Here is a 21,482-nt window from a genome sequence, read left to right on the forward strand (position 1 = left end):
GGAGCCGTTGCAGATCCATGCCTTCATGGGAGACTTTGCCAAGGATTTGGTTTTACCTTTGTCGTTATTTTGGATGTTTAGATACACAGATCGATTTGGTTGTATACATTAATTCAAGTTTTCCCACGCGTGTTACGGAGGATTCATTTATGATATATGTTTCTTGTTGTTTATCAGTATCCACATGTTATGATTAAACTCTAATTTTGATTTGTTCAATTAGTATTTGCATGCTATAATTTTTTAATATAGGTGTGTTGGGTTAGGGCGCTACACAATCATTGACTCTAAGGACAAGGGCGAAGGTAAGCTGACTGAAGAGACTCCAAGCTGACCAGTGCCTAAGCCGCTATCAATATAGTTGTCCAGCAGTCCGATGAAATAGTTAAAAAGAGATCGAGTGGATTGCAAGACTGTGGTCCATTTTTCTTTCATAAAAAAAGATAAGAAGCTAAAGGTTGTGGCCCAGCTTGGGGATGAAATTTTGTGTTGGGTAGAAAATGATCTTAACTCTGAGGCATTGGAGAGATGATAATTTATTGGGTTGGAGCTTTGTGAAAGTCTTCTGCGTGAGTTCATTAAGAAAAATATTGCCAACTTTGACCCCCACAACCTGACAGCCCAAGATGACTCTATCGTAATCTAGCAATTGGAGATGGATGCTCTCTCCATCTCCATGATAGTCAAAATCAAAAAGCATGAATATGAGTTGCATGTGGAAGAGGATGAAGATTATCAAGCCAGAGAGACATTCGAAGACCAGTTTACAATTGATGATGATGATCGGGTTGGGGTAGATCTGAATAGAAATCAAGCTAGTGACCAACTCGTGATTGAAGTTGAAATGCCTGAGAAAGACACTCAACTGGAAACTCTTCGATACATGATCAACCAAACAATGAAGACGCTGATCAAGCTTGCTATCCAGAGGTAAAAATTCTTTCTTGTTTTAAAAAAATTGTTATGTTGATGATTCCACCACTAGTCCACATGGTGTGGATGTTTCTGTAACGTACCGTACTTTTTCTGCTTAAAATTTGCGGAAAAATTAAAAATTTCTTAAAAGAGTAATCAAACTTCAAACTTGATAACGTAAAACCGTACGTCTCAACAGTGGACAAAACATCTCCAATTAAAGTTTGACAAAATATTTGTTTGAAATTTCATATCCAGTAGCGTGAAATCAGATATTCAACATTTCATAAAAACTTAAAAACTTGGGCGGTCCTCGAGTCTAGCCTTCAACTTAGTCCAAGCCAGCTCCTTGGTCCCCACCTCTAGCCTCCTCAACATACTCATTACCTGCATCGATCAAGTCTAGTGAGTCTAAAGACTCAACACGTATAAACTGGAAGGTAGCAAGTACTACATAATAAAACCACATGCAACTTTAAAATAAGGAGTACATACATGAAACTGGAACTTGCATAACAAAACATGAACATACATACATACATACATAGACGTGCCATCAACATAAAACTTTCTTAAACATGCTTGCATACTTGAACATACTAGAACATACATAACTTCATCATTTTGCGTAGAGGCATGTTTCAAATCAAGTGACCCATAACATAATCGCCTGATGAGACTAAACCACAGTACTGAGATGACAAAGACGTATTCACTGCCACATACATGAGATCCCTGTTCATAATTTAACGGGGTGATTGGTCCACGTTCATAATTTAACGCTTTCCAATCTCGATCTAAACCCGTTCATAATTTAACGGGCGGATTGGTCTCTGTTCATAGTTTAACGCTTTCCAATCCTAAACATAATTTGGTCACAAGACAATTAGCATACCTCAAAAACTTGAAAATATTTTCTTTGCACGTCGAACATACTTACTTGGCGTTGAGGGATTTGTTGGAGCTCGCTTTGGGGCCACTGCTGCACATACTAACATGATTCACGCACTTAATATTTCATAGCTTAGACGTATTCGTTGTGCTCACCACCAAAGTGACTAAGTAGCTTATGACATTCTAGATCACCTGGGACTTGATCTCGTTTAATCATACTAACCATGACATCAAACCCCGAAACAACTCTAAAATGACGTGTGAACATTTCCCAACAAAAAAAAAACATGAACTCACTATTTGAACCTACAACTAAGTGAAAACCAAACATTTCCTACAGATGGAGCCGCGCTCGGGGGGGAATATATTACCGCTCGAGCGCCAGGTATACTGGACGCTACCCTCGGACAGAAAGAGTGGCGCTCGGGCGGTACTATATTACCGCTCGGGCGCCGAGGGCACTGGACCCGCGACTTAGAAGCTGATTTTCTCCAACTTCGATTACACAGACAATGAACAACGCCTCGAGACTCATCTTAGGACACCATGGCACTAACTCGACTCCACAAAACGTCCCAAACATTCCCAAAAAAACGACGCACCTCACGCAATATAATAAAACCATAACCTCAAATTTTGACACCAAAAATAGTTTTTACGACTACTCGTTCTCCCAAGTGCCTAACGACACAAAACGAAACGTCAATAACCATCCCAACATCATTAACAATATACCTATATGCAGCAGTGATCATCCGTCGATCTCCAACGAAGCCTGCAATAATAAACTTCAAGAACACATCAATACATAATTTTCTGAAAAACGCAGTTTGAGCAGTCTCACGAAAAACGCCATAACGCACTCAATTTTTATCCAAAATTTTCGATTATATCGAAAGTATCAAAAAGTTATACGATTTTTGTGTTGAAAGTTTTCTCAAAATCATGACAAAAAATTCACAATATTTAGAAAGACAGAAAAAACATGATTTTAGATCCAAAAACGGTTTCAAAAGTGATCTAAACATAATTGCTCAAACTTCTACACATCATTCACATGATTTTCATACAAAATACATTACAACGCATACTATGACATGATCGACGCAGAAGGAAACAGAATATATGTGCCTTATGATGTTAAAATTTACCGAACCGACGATACCGAAGCGGAGATGGCACGAGGATTGATCCGGGACGCTCGTGGCTCGATTTTTCTCTTGGAGAGACTCACGAAAATTTGTTGGACAACTGAAGGAAAAGGGGCGGCCTCTATAGCTTTTAGAACCCTAGGTTTTCTCTTTTAAAAATTATGAAAGTGGACAATGAAGTGTGTGTGTGTTAGCCGATATGTGTGTGTGTGTTAGAGGGTGTGTGCGTGTGTTTAGTGATAATTAGGAGAAAATTTAGCTTAATTACTAATTACAAGCTAATTTAAAATTTTAACTCAATTAACAAGTTAATCAAAATAGTAAATTACTACACACTCCAATAAAATCCCCTAATTTAAATAAAATGCATAAATGCTCAACTCTAAAAGTTTTAAAATCCTAAAATAACTTAAATAAATAATTTAGGCTTTTAAAATACTGAAACGTAATAAATTAATTAAAACACCCCAAGTATTAACTTAAAATAAATACCACATTTAAAATTGCCACAAGCGTCGCCTGTCTCTTTTCCTCGATCCCGCCTCGAATAATCGCCTAAAACAAGAAACTCTAGAAAAATATTTTAACGTGCATCACATAAACGTGATTAATTTAAAATAATGCATTTAAATAAGTCATGCATGGCTAAATCTCATTTTTAAATTCAAATAAATGAATTAACAATTAAATAAGTGCATGGGTTTTACGTGTACTGGATTTTGGGCTCTACAGTTTCTATGTCTACCGATGCCCCTACCTCGCTGCCTGAGCCTGTTGAACATCATATGGTACCCTTACCTGATGTTCCCTTGAGCTCAATGGATGATGTGATCTTATATATTTATGATCTTGAATTTTTTATGCATCCCAGCTAGCCACTCCTCGTGCAATGCAAAACTTTGATATGGCTGAGGTGGAGATTATTCACAATGAGGATGAGCCTATCTCAAACGCTACAATAAATCCTTGCTCACCACCTCCAATAGCTCAAGATAGCGGAGATCTTAATGATGTAGATGATGATATATGTAACACCCTTCTTTTATACTTGACAAGATTAGTGCTACTTATACTCATAGTCAAAATAGAGTTTGAATGATATACCTATATTATGAAGCAATTCAGACAAGGGATATCAATTTGACTGTTTATAAAAATTTTGGCATGATGTCCCTACATTTTGTAAAAGCCAAAACCGAAGCAACAACATCTATACATACGTATAAGTATATTTTCATATACAAACATACACCGTGTCGTTATACATATAGTTATAAACTTTGTTTCAAACCCTTATATAAAATCAATTATAATACATATGCGGAAGCTATACAACAAGACGTCCAAGTTCTTGTCGAGGTAAGGTACATCACAAGCATCCATTGGTGAACCGGCATCTTATGCATCATCATTACCTGATCCTGTAATGCATGAGCTACGTGAGTTTATAAAACTCAATAAGTTGGCATTTATACGTATCAATATGCATCAAAGAATTATACATATCAAGTCGCAATCAACATTAAATAGCTTTATTTGACCTGCACTCATTATTTGACCTGTACCACTGTGCTTGCTTTATTAAATAGCTACTACTTTGTGGACGTCAGGGTGCCCTGTGACAACCTCATGCCCCATGAACATATATTTGCCAATAGGTTTGGTGAACTTAAAACCATCCATGATGTCAACAAGCTCATATATCATATAAAAATCAATCATTTTCTTTTTCTTTCATGTTCATGTTCATGACATAGCACCCATCTTCAATATTCATGGATTTTTTTCTTATTTAATATATAACAATGGAATATGGTGCTATGTTTTCATCAATAAACATACTAAAAATGTACATATAGCAATAATCAATGGGAAGCATTTGAAATACATAATATTACTCATGTATTACTTCAAGAACATTTCAACTTACAGTCCAAGCGTAAGAATACTGGTTTGGGACGATGTTTCTCGCTCCTATACTGTCAAATACATCAACAAGCCAATCACTATGTCTATACTAGGTGAAACAACCATGAAAGAGCTGAATACTTACCACTCTAGGTTATTTTTGTGATGGAGAATGAAATTCTAGCTTCAAGATGAGGAAGAAGAATAAGAAGAAGAAAAGAGCATTTGGAGGAAAAGTCTTTGTTTTCTCTCAAGTTTTTGCAGTGAAGTGAATTGGAGAAATGTTGAAGATGCCTAGAAAATTCGAAATTTATCCTTCATATACTAGGCGGTAACATCATATCGCTCGGGCAATGAACTTTCTGCCAAAATAGTGAAAATGTCGTGCAGTGGCGCTCGGGCGGTAATATTCTACCGCTTGGGCGCGGAACTTTCTGTAAACATACTGCATTTGTGGTACAGGGGCGCTCGGGCGGTAATATCTTACCGCTCGGCGCCACACATTCTGTCTCTGCACACAGTTTCATCAAAGATCACTCCAAAAACGTCTATTCCTTTCATAATTTGAAAATGTGGTAAACATGAAAGTTGTAGCCCTATGTCTTGTCTTGCATCTCCCATTAGTTTCATGTCATTTGGAGGTCTGGATAAAAAGTTATGCTTATTATCCCAACATGTGTCAGTGCAAGAACGATGATACACACTACATACTTCGGGACGATTTTGGCCTTGTTTTCCAATGGATTTGGATAAAACTCAAAACATCAAAGTTGTATCCCTACTTATTGGATTTCTAATGAAATTGGCCTCATATTAATATGATTTATATTCAAATACTTATGCTAAAAACCGTAAGAAGTGTCATAGTTTTCATTTTCTTTTCGTGCATTTCAATATCAATGTTCATGATACCATTTCATTCACACATCTTACTGTCACTATTCAATATAGTCACCATATTCAATCTATCGATACTTCAATCAACACATGAAACATAATGAACCAAATAACCACATAATAAATGATATAAATGCATTATTAATCATTTGTACGAGTAACCGGGCATTACAATATCACTCCAATTGTTATAATTGTTTGTGAATCATTGAAAGTTCTAGCAGCTAATGCTGAGATGGATGACTAGCCAGACCTTAATTCTTGCAATATAGCTCAAGCAGATCCTTTCGAGAAACAGATGTTAAAAGAACTCTATTCTCTCTCTACTGTTGTCACAGTGAACTACAAATGTATTGAATCAATCAAGAATGACAAAGAGTCTGTAGTATGCTCTTCGACCAGATCAAAAAAGTTTAGCAACACTTAGAGGCCCAGATTGACAACTTGCAATTTACCCTAGGCAGCCAGCTACAAGAAATGATAGATTATATGCAACGTGGTTATGCCAAATATGGGGAAGAACAGAAAAGAAAAGACAAGGAGCAGAAGAAGAAGTAAAAAATCATCAAACAGAAGGTCATGGACTTTCATCAAAAGAGATGAGGTAGTGGTGGAAAAAATGGTAGTGGAAATGGACAATATGGACATAGGATTGTATGTGTAATATGACATATTTTATGCAAATCTTTGTAACAATATAATTTCATTTACTCGATGAAATGCATTCTTTATTTTTTCTAAGTGTTGAATTGTTTCTGATGTATTTTGTTGAGTCTAGCAGCTTAGTTTTGTCATCATCAAAAAAAAATTGTTCTACTGAAATTCCATAGTTTTGGGGATAACAAACAACATCGAAAAATTTCAGGATCCAATTGTTATTTTATTGTATTTACAAGTTTTCAGTTGGATGCCATGAACTCACGTCGTATTGCTTATTATTCAAAACTTTAGTAGGATTGCATTTCTTCCAATTAGTTTTTTTTAAGTCATGATGGATAATTCTTCTTTAGCTCGATCTGCTTCAAGATTGAACTTCGATTTTTTAAGAGTAATCAAGCTGCATATTGGTCTCCAGCTAGTATTCTCGTGCATCAAGTTATTCTCTATGCATACCAGCCAGACATGTTAAAAAATTATTTCATCAATCAATGCACATTGTCCAACTTCTCCAGTTGTTCAAGAATGTCTCCTAATAAGACAAAAAATGCGCAGAATTTTCTCTCTTATGAATCAACTTTTCAGAAAACGTTAGTTTGTCATATTTGGATACATGCCAAGGAGTATTAATTGCGACTTACTATGAACAGACAAAAGACATGTTTTTGTGTCGACCATAGAGTTTTGTTCGTTCAAGAAAATTTGAACGTTGGAAATGTTCAATCATATAAAGGCAATGAATCAAGATTAAATAGACGAGTAGAGCATTCTATCACGTACCTTTAACAAGATCTCGATAACTCTTACTCTTATACGAGTTAGAGTGGGATTCTCGGGTCTTAGGAGCTATTTTATGATGTTGGGATTTCTTTATTTTGGCATGTTGAAAATTATATTTCAAAAATTTGAGACAATTAAATTATTTTGACGATGTTTATGTGGATTTGTGAACCACAAATTATGTATTTTACTCGATCATTTGGTTTGTTACATTTATAATTATTAATATCAGATGTCGGACTCGGGGCCCCACATTAGGTGGTATCAGAGCGTAAAATATTTGGGAACATGGTAGATCGAGTCAGTTAGAATTGATTGATCATGTGATATATTTGTTAGCATTTTCATTGTGCTATGATGTGAAATACATGATTTAAATTGAGATGTTATATTGTTGAGTTTTATTCGAGATTTTTGAGATTGTTGAGTCTCGAGAGCCATAGATGATTGATACAAGATTGAGATGATTGTGATTTTGTGATTTTATATGTGTTTGATCAATTTTATATCAGACATGGCTACTCGAGGTAGAGGTCGTGGTAGACATAGACAGAACGTACCAGTGGCACAAGATCAGGGCAGTGCTACTCATACTCAGATGGATATAACTCCGACTCCGATGGAGATACTGTGAGCCAGATTTCAGTCTTTGCACCCACCGATGTTGAAAGGTACCGAGAATGCATTAGAGTGTGAGAACTGGTTGGAGAATATGGATCAATTATTTGAATCTCTTGAGTATCCAGATGATCGTAGAATCAAATTAGTTGTTCATCAGTTATTAGATGTTGCTAAGAGTTGGTGGATCATGACCAAGAAAGCTTTAGAGGGTCGAGATACGATTGTTACCTGGGATATTTTTAAAACTGAATTTTATCAGCGTTTCTTTCTTACCTCTTACAGGAAAGATAGGGGAGCCGAATTTGCAAATTTAAAACAGGGAAATCTGAATATTGAGGACTATGTTGCTAAGTTCTCGAATTTACTGAGATTTGCTCCTCATGTAGCTTCCGATGAAGAAGCTAAGGCCGATCACTTCATAAATGGTCTTAACCCTGATATCTTTACCTTGGTTAATACCGGAAGGCCTAACACCTTTGCTGAGGCTCTTGATCGAGCCAAGGGAGCTGAAACCGGAATCATCAGGCAGAGAGGTCTTCAGTATTCACAACGATCCCAACAGCCACAATTCCGACAGCAGTTTAGACAGGGTAATAGTGGCGGTAACAGTGGCAACATAAGAGAGCAGTTCAAGGCTAGAGGCAAGCAATTTAAGAGGCATGGCAGTAATTTTTCGAGTTCTAGTGGCCTCACATCAATTAGATCAATATACAAAACATTATGCTAAAAAACACAACTACTGCAACATTTTTCATACCGTTTCTGCACTTCCATTATCTATTTAGCTCAAATTCCACCTTTGATTCTACACATATATTATCTATTTCATTCTATAACATTCATTACCATTCATACCATAACATAAAGCCATAAACCATCACAACTACTGCCACAATTTTATTTTTTTCAAAATTCGGGCATTACACTATTTCTATCATCAATCTGCTCAACTTAACACGCACACACTTATTATCCATATTTGATCATCAAAGTTTATCATATGTTGCACAACCAACTCAAGTTGTTAAAGCTATTTGTTAGAGTGTTGTGTTTTGTTGTCTATACCTAGGGTTCAAACAGACAGTTTGTTTGTGTTTTCTATTGAAGTGTGTAATGGGAGTTTCATTTTAGGCAGTAGATAAGTCCTAACTGAAGTGGTTGTTACAAAATTGTAAAACCAAAGTTTTCTAGTGTATTTTTTCTTTGAGTGGAAAAAGGAAAACGTTGCAGGATTTTGAATTCGAACTTTCATATATTTTTTGTCATTTACTTTGAACTTTACATTATTTGACTACGTCATTTATTTATGAGCATTATTTGTAAAAGATCATCTAAGTATATATTAGGTCACAGTGGACTATGTTGGTTGGTATCATCGCATTTCAGAAATAGTGCTCTCGCCGCTAGTGGTACCTTCAAACATCATGGGCTACCATCATGTTGATGCAAACTACCGACAATTTATCGTAAGACATGTTCAATTTATCTACATATGTACGTGAATATAATTTATTTTATTAAATATATGTTAAATAACATATGCATCTATGTCACAGACACGCCCAGCTCATGTTCAATATCCACCGATGTGGACAGGAAATGAGTTTGAACCCGGATTATCATCTTCAAATATGGCATACACTTCTCCGCCAGTGGTTTCAAGCTTTCCATCGTATGACGCTGGTTACTACACTCCATTTGCTGTTAGTTTTACACAATTTTTACAAAGTAACTTTCGACCGGGTATGAGTGAGAGTCGCCCTACATTTAACACGTCACCCATACAATTTGAACAATATTTTGATACAGAAGGGTATGAGGTTGGTGGGAACATTGCCGATACCAGTAAATTTATAGCCCAAACAAGTACGCATAGAGAAGCTGAACATATGTTAGGTCGTGGACGTAGAGTAATCAGAAGACCACCGTGTGGCACTGGGGGGTATCGTTACCATAATCATTAATTATTTATTTAGATATGCACAGTTACTTACATCATATTGTTGTATGTTTTTCAATACGGTTTATTTTAATTAGAAGTTGCTGCAACATATTTTTTCAACATTCGTATACAATTTTTTTATTATTGACTTTTTAAAATTGTGGAATGTATTGATTGTGATTTTTTATTCTTTTACTAATAAATTTACGGATAAAGTTATAGTAATGAAAACACATAAGTTTAATTGCTAAATCAAGTTAAATAAGTTAACAAACTAGTTATTAAAAAATCTTTATAACAATACAACATTGAATTGTCATAACAATACAACATTGAATTGTCATAACAATACAATACTAAATTGTAAAATCTACGTTACAAACATAAGTATTTGGCAGTATAACTCGATCTTCTCACCTGCACCTACCTGCAATGAACAAGAATTATTAACACATACAAAATTTAAATACACAATTTGTAATTACATTAATAACTTCACATGTAATGGTTTAAAAATAAGGTACAATACGTTATTGAAGATCTTTTACCTCCCACGTTGTCTCTCCCTCAATGATGGTTGATCAATCTCGTTTCTTATTCGTGTCCTGCGATCTCTACCAGCCTGCCTCCTTTGTCGACGAACAGTATTGTGTTGTAATTGGAATGTAGGTTCATCCCAATATTGTTCATCATGAATAGGGTAGAATCTTCCATCGTATGTGTTCAAGTATTCGCTCAGTGTAAACCATGGTTGTACAAGTTGTGCGGGATTTAAACCAAACTATTTCGCTGCACATATAACATGTGAACAAGAAATTCCAAATATTGTGAATTTACCACATGTGCAATCACGCGTAGAAATGTAGACAGCTTGTACATGATGTTGACGACATGGTCTTTCTCCTATCGCGACGGATGCTGCTTTATCCCTTTGGTCAAATCTTACTACTCGATGTTCAATTGAATTTTTTGATCACATATCAAATTTAGAGTATGCATAGTCGGTCCATGGTTGATTTTTTTTCCAGCATCTTATCACTTCGCGCTCGCCGTTGAATGAAATAGTGCACGCATCGCTGTAATGTCAGCTCCACTATTGCAGTTATTGGAAGACGTCGAACCCCTTTCAATACACCATTAATACACTCAGACATGTTCGTCGTCATTATCCCTCGTCTCCATCAACCATTATGAGCCAATGACCATTTTTCTTTTGGAATGTTTGACAAATACGTGAAAGTTGCTGCATTATTTGTTCTAATTGCCTCCATTGTCGCATTAAATTTTGCTACTTGGTGTTGTATCCCTGCTTCCCAACATAAGTCTTTCAAGTGAATGTTTTTGAACTTACTGTTGAAATTAGAGCAAACATGCCTCAAACAAAAACGATGAACACCATGAAGAGGCTTGAAGTCAGGGAGATCTTGCACTGCATTTGTTATACCCGCATGTCTATCAGATATAAGACACACACCACTACACCCTCTGGTAACATGTCGTGCAACATTACTGAGGAACCAATGCCAAGACTCATAATTTTCTTCATCAACGAGCGCAAATGCTAGTGGCAAAACCTGGTTATTTGCATCCAAAATTACTACTATGAGTAGTTTTTGCTTATATTTGATGTACATATGGGTACCATCTACGCTGATTATGTTGCGACAATGTCGAAAACCATCTATACATGGTTTGAAGGCCCAAAACACAAAGTTCAAAATTTTATGTGGATGGTCATACGGTCGAATATGCTTCCATTCTACAATAGTTCTTGGATTGTACTTCGACAAAGCTCCCATATATTTAGGAAGCAAAGTTACAGAGCTTTCCCATGTGCCATAGATTACCTACATCGCTCGTTTCAAACTCTGCCATGCCCTAGCATACAATATATCAAACCCATATTTTCCTTTAATACTTTATCGCAAATATTTGATCTCGTATGCAGGATCACAACGCACGATTCCCAAAAATGTACTGGCTATCATGTTTACGTCAAGATTGTGGTGATCTATACCGACTTGGGTAGACATGCATGTGTGATCATCACCATATTTTGTGATCATAAAGTAGCCTAAACTTTTTTTTAACGATGCTCGAAGTCCCCACCCAAAATTGCCACCTTCGGACCAGTTCTTGCATTTGACCTTCCAAATTGTCGAAGAAATTTGGACAACGATATATTCACGTCTCAAAACCCGAACAGAAAAATCCTTCACTGAAGCTATTAAATCACCTTTTCTCTTAAAAACCATTTTTACACCGAGCTCTGGCCTTTCAGGATTGTAAAAGTTTGTTCGTGATGCAGAATGAATACCAAATGAATCGGGAATTTGTTCGTCATAGACTTCATTGAAAAATTGGGGAATTTCATGTAAATGTTGCTCCGGTGCAATAGGAATGTTCTCTGTAATTGTTGCTCCAGACATTAACACACGCGCCGATGTCCCTTCATTTGCATTGTCAACATGATGATCATCTTCTTCGTCACTTGATGTAGCATACAAATCATCATCGCTATTCATGACATGATGCGAACTGTCCCCAAATAAATCATCTTGCTCAGGCATGTGTTCTATAATAGATTCGGGAATATTTGCATCCACAATAGAACTATCAAAATGTCTAACATTTGTGGTATTTTCATCATCAGCACATTAATTTAAATCAAATTGACCTGTTCTACTAGAACCCCATGCGACATCAACTCCTGATGGACCCGTGATATGATGATCCCAACCCCCTTAAGTAAAATCCCATTCTCGTGTTGTATTCATCCCCCATGCATAGTCTTCTTTAGTGTGAGCCGTGATATGGTGATCCCAAGGACCAGTGTCGATCCCAGAGTATGTACGAGCTGACTGTTCATCGACGTGATACATAGAAGGTCCCGCTTCATTCAAACCTACTGTTCCCAAACCTTGCTTTATTACTGGCATGACTGCATCAAAATCGTAATCACTTACGTTCTGTAACACTGGAGATGAATCAACATACAAGTACATGCAATCCAGTGTGGGCAACTCAAACATAAATTGTAGACTATCATCATCTGTGATATAGACATGCTCTTCAATGTAACGAGCCAACGAGCTATAACAATATTTCGTTGACAACTTGATGCAGAATTTTGATGGGTCGATCTCCAGCTTGCGATGCACATAATTCACCAATTGAGAAAATATAATAGACCGAGAGATTTTAATGGGCCTTGTCGTGGGGATACTATATCCAACTCTACCATCTTCAATAATGACATAGTCACCTACATACAGTAAGGCTCTCACAGTATCCATGTCTGCACCAGAAACTATGACATAATGTATACAATCATAACAAAATTTAATATAAAAAATTGTTATGACTTATATTAAAATTTTAGATTTTTAAACATGTGTAATTAGAATTTTCAAATATATTAATTTCTTATATTAACAATTTTAACAATTAAGAGTATAAAAAAATTTAAAAAGAATTAAAAAAACATAATAAACAGAAAAAAAAAAATTAAAAATTTACAAGATAAATTTATATTTTTCAAAATTGTTTTACTGCATATAAAATTTTTGTAACCTTAAAACTAATTTAATTACTAAAATAAGACTTTTAAGTAAATTAATTCAAAATATATTATTGAATAAAAATATTATTGTTATTATTAATTTTATTATTATTAATTTAATATATAGATGTACTATCGAGACGTGCAACTTTGAAATAATTATAAAGAGTCATTAATATTATTATTTTTTTAAAAAATAGGTAAATACATGTAACGCCTACCAAATAGACGTGCTACATTAATTTTACAATTATATTTTTCTTATCTTTATTTTATTATATTATTATAATTAACACGTTAAACAGTAAAAAAGTCCCTAATATTAACTCATTCTCATATTTAAATACTATAATATAATTTTATTTAAAATACGAACTTTGAAAATGACAAATCATAATGATACAGACGCCCACGAGATTTTTTTAATAAAAATATCTTTCTGTAAATTGAAAATGACAAACCATAAAAACCCTCAATTCTAAAATATACATTTTGATTATTATTAAATAACATCCTATTCTTTTTCGTGTAAGGAGATGACTTTAAAATCTGCACATTTAAATATCATAAATATCTTTTCTATCGGCTTTTTTATGGCTTGTACTATGATAATTATATATAGTTTTTTTATAAAATAAAAAGATTTGGTCAACTTGATTTTTCACGTGAAACCCATATAAATCATACGAAGCTAACGTAAAATTTATCAAATTTTGATCATTGATCCTACAAATAAGGTAATACAACATTTCTCTGGCACGAATATTCTCATTTATTCTTACTTTCTTATTAGTATTCGTATTAGTAATTCTACAACATAATTAATATTAAAAATATAAAATATTCAAATTTTGATCATTGATCCTACAAATAAGGTAATACAACACTTCTCCGGCACGAATATCCCAACTTACTTCACACTCTCATTTATTCTTACTTTCTTATTAGTATTCGAATTAGTAATTCTACAACATAATTAATATTAAAAATATAAAATATTACAAAATTATATAAAATAGTATAATGCAACCGGAAAAAATTATAATTACATTAATACAACATAAATAATACAATTAAAATATAAGAAATTATTGAAATTACCTTTTCAAATGTCGTTGTACGGAATTTGTAATTAAATCAGCTACCGGAGTTTAATATCTGCAATAAATTACAAACATTATCAGATATAATATACATAAAACAATTCAATATAGAAAGAAAAAACAGATATTTGACTTAGACTCGACGCAATTCTCCCAAATTCTGATACTCAAATGAAAAGAATGATAAAATCAACAAATGATATTAATACAAGGTCGGAGTAGCAAAGATGGATTTTGCGCATATGAATCGAATGAAAAAATAAGTTGCGAGAATGAATCTGAGGAACAAATATTTTCGGTAGATTGGAAGGGGAATACACGCTATTTGAAAGAGAAGAGCATTTCTATTTAAAGTGGGGAAAACACGAAGTGGACACGGATTCTTAGAATTTGTGACAGGCTGTCATGGATTCTTTGAATCCGTGCCCCACTTCCTTTTTCTTTTTTTTTTTATTTTTTTTAAATAAGTCTGAATCTGGTGCAGTGAAACGCGGATTGTACTAGTTTTGTAAACCTTTTCATTTTGCAACATTTTTATAATGATTTTTTTAATTTATAATATTTTAAAAAAAAACCCAATCCACACACACCGAAAACGACTCAATATATGTTACTTTTATGGTACGTCAAAAATTGAATAAAACTTGCTTATTTTCGTAGGAAAAAGGATTACCTTGCGAGAAATGTATAGAAAAATCAATCCACACACCATACAAACAAAAATCAACACATATTTCTTGGATGATATGTCAAAAATTGAATTAAACTTGTCTTAGGGAATGAGATATTCCGACTCCGGGAGTTGACATATAGCCTTGGATCAATCAAAAAAAATCAAAAATCATTGAAGCGAGTGGAGGGTTTTCAAAATATAAAATATGTTATGATAGTTTTGAGCCACCGACATCATGATACTTTATTGTAATTCTCAATTGGTTACACTGTCATGCTAATAACGTGTTATAAATTATAAGATGATAAAGAGAATTCATAAGAGTCAATACTCATGTCCAATTTTTATTGAATTCGATCGTCATATTTTTAGGAAAAATAACATAATACAAATCTGATAGAGATTATCTCGTCATATTTATCTTGATCACAAATGTTTTAAATATAACAATATTTATCTAAAACAAGAAATTAAATATAACAAAATAAACTATTACAATAATTTTCATTAAACTCAATCACCAACTACACAATCCAAATGATGAATATTTGAGACTAAATAATAAAATAAATTCATGATCAATATTCAAAAAAATATTTGTAGTTATTAAGTTATTTGGATTACTTAAGTAATACCAGACTTCCTTTTATCCATATTATTGTTTATATTTTATCTCATTTTGCCACCATTTATCAAACTAATTATATCATTCAAATAGTTTACTAGCTGTATGAATCATTAAACAAGGTCTATTGGTCTAATCGATAGTTATATAACATTGATAACGAATATGTCAAATAATGCGTCAAGTTACTTTGTTAAATATGTAAATAGAATTTTTTTATATAATTTATATTATGCACACTTATCATTCATTAGTTAGTACTTGGTACTTTAAGAAAAATGCTTCGAAGAAAATATATATTAATATCAAGAATAAATATCAGCATTACATTAGAATTAATATTGATACATTACAATGTATAATATGGATTCATGCAAGTACCAAGATGGTGAATAAACAACTTTATTGTGGATGAATTGTGTAGGAACGATCGTTTATCGTTTTATAAAAAGTTATAGTTGACGATAACGATTAAATTTAAATATTTTAAAATGTATAGTAGATCAAGCACCAAGTTTCAATTACTATACTCAGCATGGACAATTATTGCACTCAATAATTTCTCTCTCAATTATTGCACTTTTTGCAATAAATTATAATTGAACTCGTGATCTTGGCTCTGATATCAATTGTAAGGACTAGACACTTATCGTTTTATCAAAAGTTATAGTTGATGGTAACAGTGCAACTCAAATCTTTAAACCGTATAACAGCTCAAACATCACGTTTCAGTTGTTTTATCTAGAGGGGACAATTATTGCAACCAAAAATATTTATAATCGCAATAAAATAGATATATTTATTACAGCTAACTGATTTATTATTGTGAATAAGTAGTAACTCTTTATTGTTATCAAGTGTGCAACCAAAGAGGTTTTGACATTATACCATGTGCAATTATGCCTATGTTATAGTAGGGAAATAAATAACTATTTGCCGTGCAGTTCTGATTTATGCCTTCGTTCTAGTAGGGAAAAAGCCATATTACCGCACCAACAGTAGTCACATTGCAATTATTGTCCACGCGAGATGATGTAAACCAGTGTGTGTGACATATTTTGAGAAATGCGATGAAATTACAACAATAATGCTTGGTTTTGTTTCGAATATGAGAAAACTGACTCTAAACAAAGCTGTGAATTCTTCAGTATGCTTCAAAAGGAAAATACAAATATATATTTATGGTACAACCATTAATTTTGAAACAGTACAACAATAATTTATAATTTGCATCATACAATAATTAGCTTCTTACATATGTATGTCTGTATCAGTAAAACACTCCTTCCAGGCAGCGCAACAGTACGATGCACTAAAAATTACACAAGAGCCAAACTCGCGAAGTCGAACGCGTAGTCTAATAATGAAACTTTCTAGCATAAACACAAAGGGGATGCGATGATACTACTTTGGTGTTTCATCACAAAGCAGACATGCAGAGTCATTGCTGCTGCCAATTATACTGTTGATTGCGACTCCCAGACATCATATTCGAGCCTCGTCCAGCTCCAGAAGCACCATAATAACTACTACCATGAGGGTAATCAGGCCCTCCAGTACTAAAGCCACTACCTCCGCCTCCTATAGGCCGCTAGACCCGTATGGAGGAGCGCGTCCGTGAGGTGGATATGGACCATTGTTGTAACCACTGCCACCTTGGCCACGATTCAGGTTGTTATATCCTCCAGAAGGGTTTCTGTTGTTGGGTGGATATCTCCGTGGCCCTGCTGAAGGTCCACGTGGCTTCCCATAATGATGGCTAGGTGCCCCGGCTACCTGAGTCCCAGTATGCAATGGAGGATTCGGACACGGGCGCATCTGAGGTTGTCCATGGCCAGACTGTTGGATTGGTGGAAGGCAAGAGTACTGCTGATGATGCTGTAGTTTGTGTCGCTTAGAATTTTCTTCATGTTGTCGTTGCTGCTGACGCTTTTTCTTTGTCTGAAACTCGTGTGAAGCTTCGTATTTGGGCAAGCTGATGACATGATTTAGTTTTAATAAAAGATGTAAGAAAAGAATGCAGATGATAAAAGATAAAGAGTGGATGAATGAAATGTTGCCAGATGAGAACCTCTTGGGATCACAAGGTAAGGGGTGTGTCCAGAAATACTCAGCATCAAGAGCATCCTTAGCTGATATTCTCTGCATATATAGTTACAGCAGTAGGGTAAAAACATAAGCACACTATCTCTTGAAAAGCATGCATATGTGAGAGTGCTCATACAAAACAAGCATCAAGACAAAATCGAGTACGAACAAAATTTCAAAAAATGAAGGTAACATACCTGAGATGGGTCGAGAGTCAGCATCCTATCTAGTAAATCCAAAGCATGCCGATCAAAGCTAAAAGTTCAATAATTGATGCTTCAAATTCATAGGTGGAAAAATATGAATAAAACCTTAGTTAACAACAAAATTTATCACTTACTGCTTGAAATGCTCTTTAAGACGTCTCTTCACAAGCTTTGTAGGCTTGAAGTTGTTATACCAAGGAATCTTTGAGACTCCAGGCCAAATTTCCTCATTAGGAGTACCACAGATGTCAAATATTTTATTTAATTGTTCTGGCTTCAAGAGTAAACCATGACAAATACAGTGGACTGTCACAAACACTTGATATTAAATATAAAACAGCACAACATATGCAGAGGGTGAATTGAGGAGGTTTTGGTTTTTATGACATGTTCGCCTGTGTTAAATTCACTCCTGTTCATGTAATTAAGGAACTGAAAGGGCCCTTTGTCAACCCTAATGAATGTTACAAAATAACGAATTCAATAAAAATATTTGGGCAATTTAATTCCGAGGGAACTCTCTTTATTAAAATAAGGTTCTAACTAACAAAGATCTGATTTCTCAAACAATAGCCCCACTGATAAAAATATGCACATTTATTGTATCTAAAACATCTGATTATTCTTGGTATTTTCACCTTGTTATACCAGCCATACCCACCTGCCTAAAAAAATTAAGCAGCAATAAATTCTGGAGAAAACTAAACAAAATGACTTGTGCAATACCTCTATGTTTATGAACTAGGGAAGTTTTCACGTGTTGCTATCCCCTAGCCTATTTGTGTCAAGTAAATACTTTGTATCCCAAAGGGATCGCCACATTGTATTAGCAAGTCCGAGATTTTCCAGGGCTTAGTTATACTAAAAGACATACTTGCAACATGTTTTAGGGAATCAACTAACAGTGGAAGTGACCTACCTCATCCTTCCCAGGAAATATCGGTTTTCCATTTAAAAGTTCTGCGAAAATGCAACCAACTGACCACATATCAACAGCAGCGCCATACTTTGTTGTTCCAAGTAACAACTCCGGAGGCCTAAAATATGTCATCGAGATTACTGTACCGGCAAGATCAGACAACTTACAAAAAAACCAAGTTTGGACACTACATGGAGGCAGGCATCCACGAAGCTTACCTATACCACAACGTAATGACACGATTTGTAAAATTAGCATTCTGATCACTTGAAAATGACCGAGCTAGACCAAAATCTGCAAGCTTCAAGTTCCCTTCGTTATCTATTAGAAGATTTGAACCTGCAAATCAAGATATAAGACACTTATATTTCAGCACCGTAAATGGGGAAATAAACTTGAGCTAAGTACTTATTTTGAATAGAACCTTTAATATCACGGTGAAGCACTTGATTTACATGACAGTAGTGAAGCCCTGTCAAAAGCTGTCGCATGTAGCACTAAAAGGAGAGAAAAATGCAAATCAATATATTGATTGTCACTCTTCTTTTCCAAATTCCATCAGAAGCACCTAATATGAGACTAAATTAAATAGTATTGCATACTAAGATGCTCTATGCTACCTTAATTTGTGGCACTGAAAATCTCATCCCAGGACGATCTGCAAGACCAGTCAAATCATGGTCCATATACTCAAAGACCATGTAAATTCCACCTTTGTACTTGTTGCCATCTGTAGTAGCAATTGAAATGCAAAGAGTGTGAAACTATCCTTCTTAAATTTGCACAGCCTTATCAAAGTCCTCAGATATCAAAATATTTGTGTTACTTTGACATAGACTAACAATAACGTTGATTTGATGCTGTGAGCACGCATATCAACAGAAGGCACACACATCAAGCAAAAAGAAATCAATAATTTACCTGATGGCCCTTGCTCATCCTTCTCAGGACCTGGAAAACAATTACAAACTTCAGATTCCATAATCTAAATTCAGTTGGTAGAGAATTAATCTAATTCAGTTGGTAGAGAATTCAAATTCAAACTATCATAAACTCAAAAGATTACCAGTAGATGTTACAATCTCTTTCAACTTAATGACATTTTCATGGTGAAGCTTCTTTAATATTTTAATTTCACGAATCGCCGTTATGGGAAACTGTATGGAGAGATGTTTTTAAATCAAAAGCCATAGAAATGAACTGTCACTGACAGGGTGAACCATCAATTTTATTGCTAGCGTAGAACCAGCAACAGTAAGTGTCAACAGACCAAAAATTAAAGATTATACCCCTTCTCTTTCATTGTCCATTCGAATTTTCTTTAAAGCAACAATTTCCCCAGTTTCGATTTCTTTTGCCATGTAAACTTGTCTGCAAGTACAAAATTAACTCGGTTTAAACAAAAGAACACAAGGAAAACTTCATAAACATCCGATACGAGAAAAGGATTGTACAAGCTAGTTCTTTTCACTTTTAGCAAGGAAAAGTTAGCATTTCTGTCCTTCAAAAGCCATAACCACACGATAAAGATTAAAGCTTTTAACAGGAAACATACAACATAGGAGTATTACATACAATGAAATTAATCGTTTACTCTTAATGTTTGGCTCTGGAACAATGGGTGGCTTGCAAAGATGTCAATAAGAAGTACCCAGAGAAATTACGACAATTACAAGCGTAAAAGGATAGAAGAGATAAGTATACCCATAGGTTCCTTCACCAATCTGCTCCAATTTCTCGAAGCAGTCAACACTTCTCGAACACCACGAAAGAACTTCATTTACATTCAGCTGCTCAGGCGTTGCTATTGCCATAATATTCCAAATCAACTAACGGTAATTAATTCCTTACAGGAATAGTAAATTCAGATTTCGATCAAATTCAGCAGACGTGATCGAATCCGAATTTTTTGTTTCCGATAATGGGAATAAGAGTTGACCGATAACAAAATCAGGTAGTAAGAAGAGAAGGGTTTTCGATATTTTCTATGTCCCAAGTATTTTTCCTATTCCGCAACGATTTAAAAATTTGAAGATGGAAATAAAAAAAGAACTGCAGTGATGAGACCAAACCGGAGTCGACCGGCAGTGGGCGGCGGAGGCGCAACGTGGTCCCCCGCGGCGAAGGAGAGGGTATATTTGAGACAAAAACTCCCTGTAAGGCTAAAATGGAGTGACCGGTTGGTTAAGCCCGAAACCAGGTCCGATAGTGATGAACCGGACCCAAAACCACTTCTAATCCATTTCTCAATGGATTGAACCGCTTTATAACCGATTGAACCGGATCCGGCATGATTCCGGTTCGAACTCAGAAATCTAATCATCTATGAGATCTTTTTTGTTTTTGAAATCTAATACATCTAGGTTAAGCATAACCTCATAAAGATTTATAGGTTCTAAAACAGATTTTCCCACGAATTGTTTGATACAAAGGAATTTGATTATTTCTTGACCTTGTTCCTCTTAGGTGTGATTATCCACCTGTGTAAAAGTCTGGTTGGGATTCTCTCATATTTATATTCTGAGTTCCCACACTTTCTCT

General features: G+C 34.8%; 1 long non-coding RNA gene and 1 pseudogene across 1 annotated transcript; both read right to left on the minus strand.

The window, feature by feature from the left end:
- Nucleotides 1–12,133: 12,133 nt before the first annotated feature.
- On the minus strand, nucleotides 12,134–14,728 carry LOC140957620 (uncharacterized). The gene is made up of 2 exons (XR_012171654.1): nucleotides 14,429–14,728; nucleotides 12,134–13,063 (listed from the first exon to the last, which is right to left on the minus strand). It is a non-coding gene; the product is annotated as an uncharacterized lncRNA (long non-coding RNA).
- Nucleotides 14,729–16,846: 2,118 nt separating this feature from the next.
- LOC140957069 (cyclin-dependent kinase C-2-like) lies at nucleotides 16,847–21,102 on the minus strand (annotated as a pseudogene).
- Nucleotides 21,103–21,482: the final 380 nt, after the last annotated feature.

This window comes from Primulina huaijiensis, chromosome 14 (assembly GCF_012295235.1).
Source record: "Primulina huaijiensis isolate GDHJ02 chromosome 14, ASM1229523v2, whole genome shotgun sequence".
NCBI classification, from domain to species: Eukaryota; Viridiplantae; Streptophyta; class Magnoliopsida; order Lamiales; family Gesneriaceae; genus Primulina; species Primulina huaijiensis.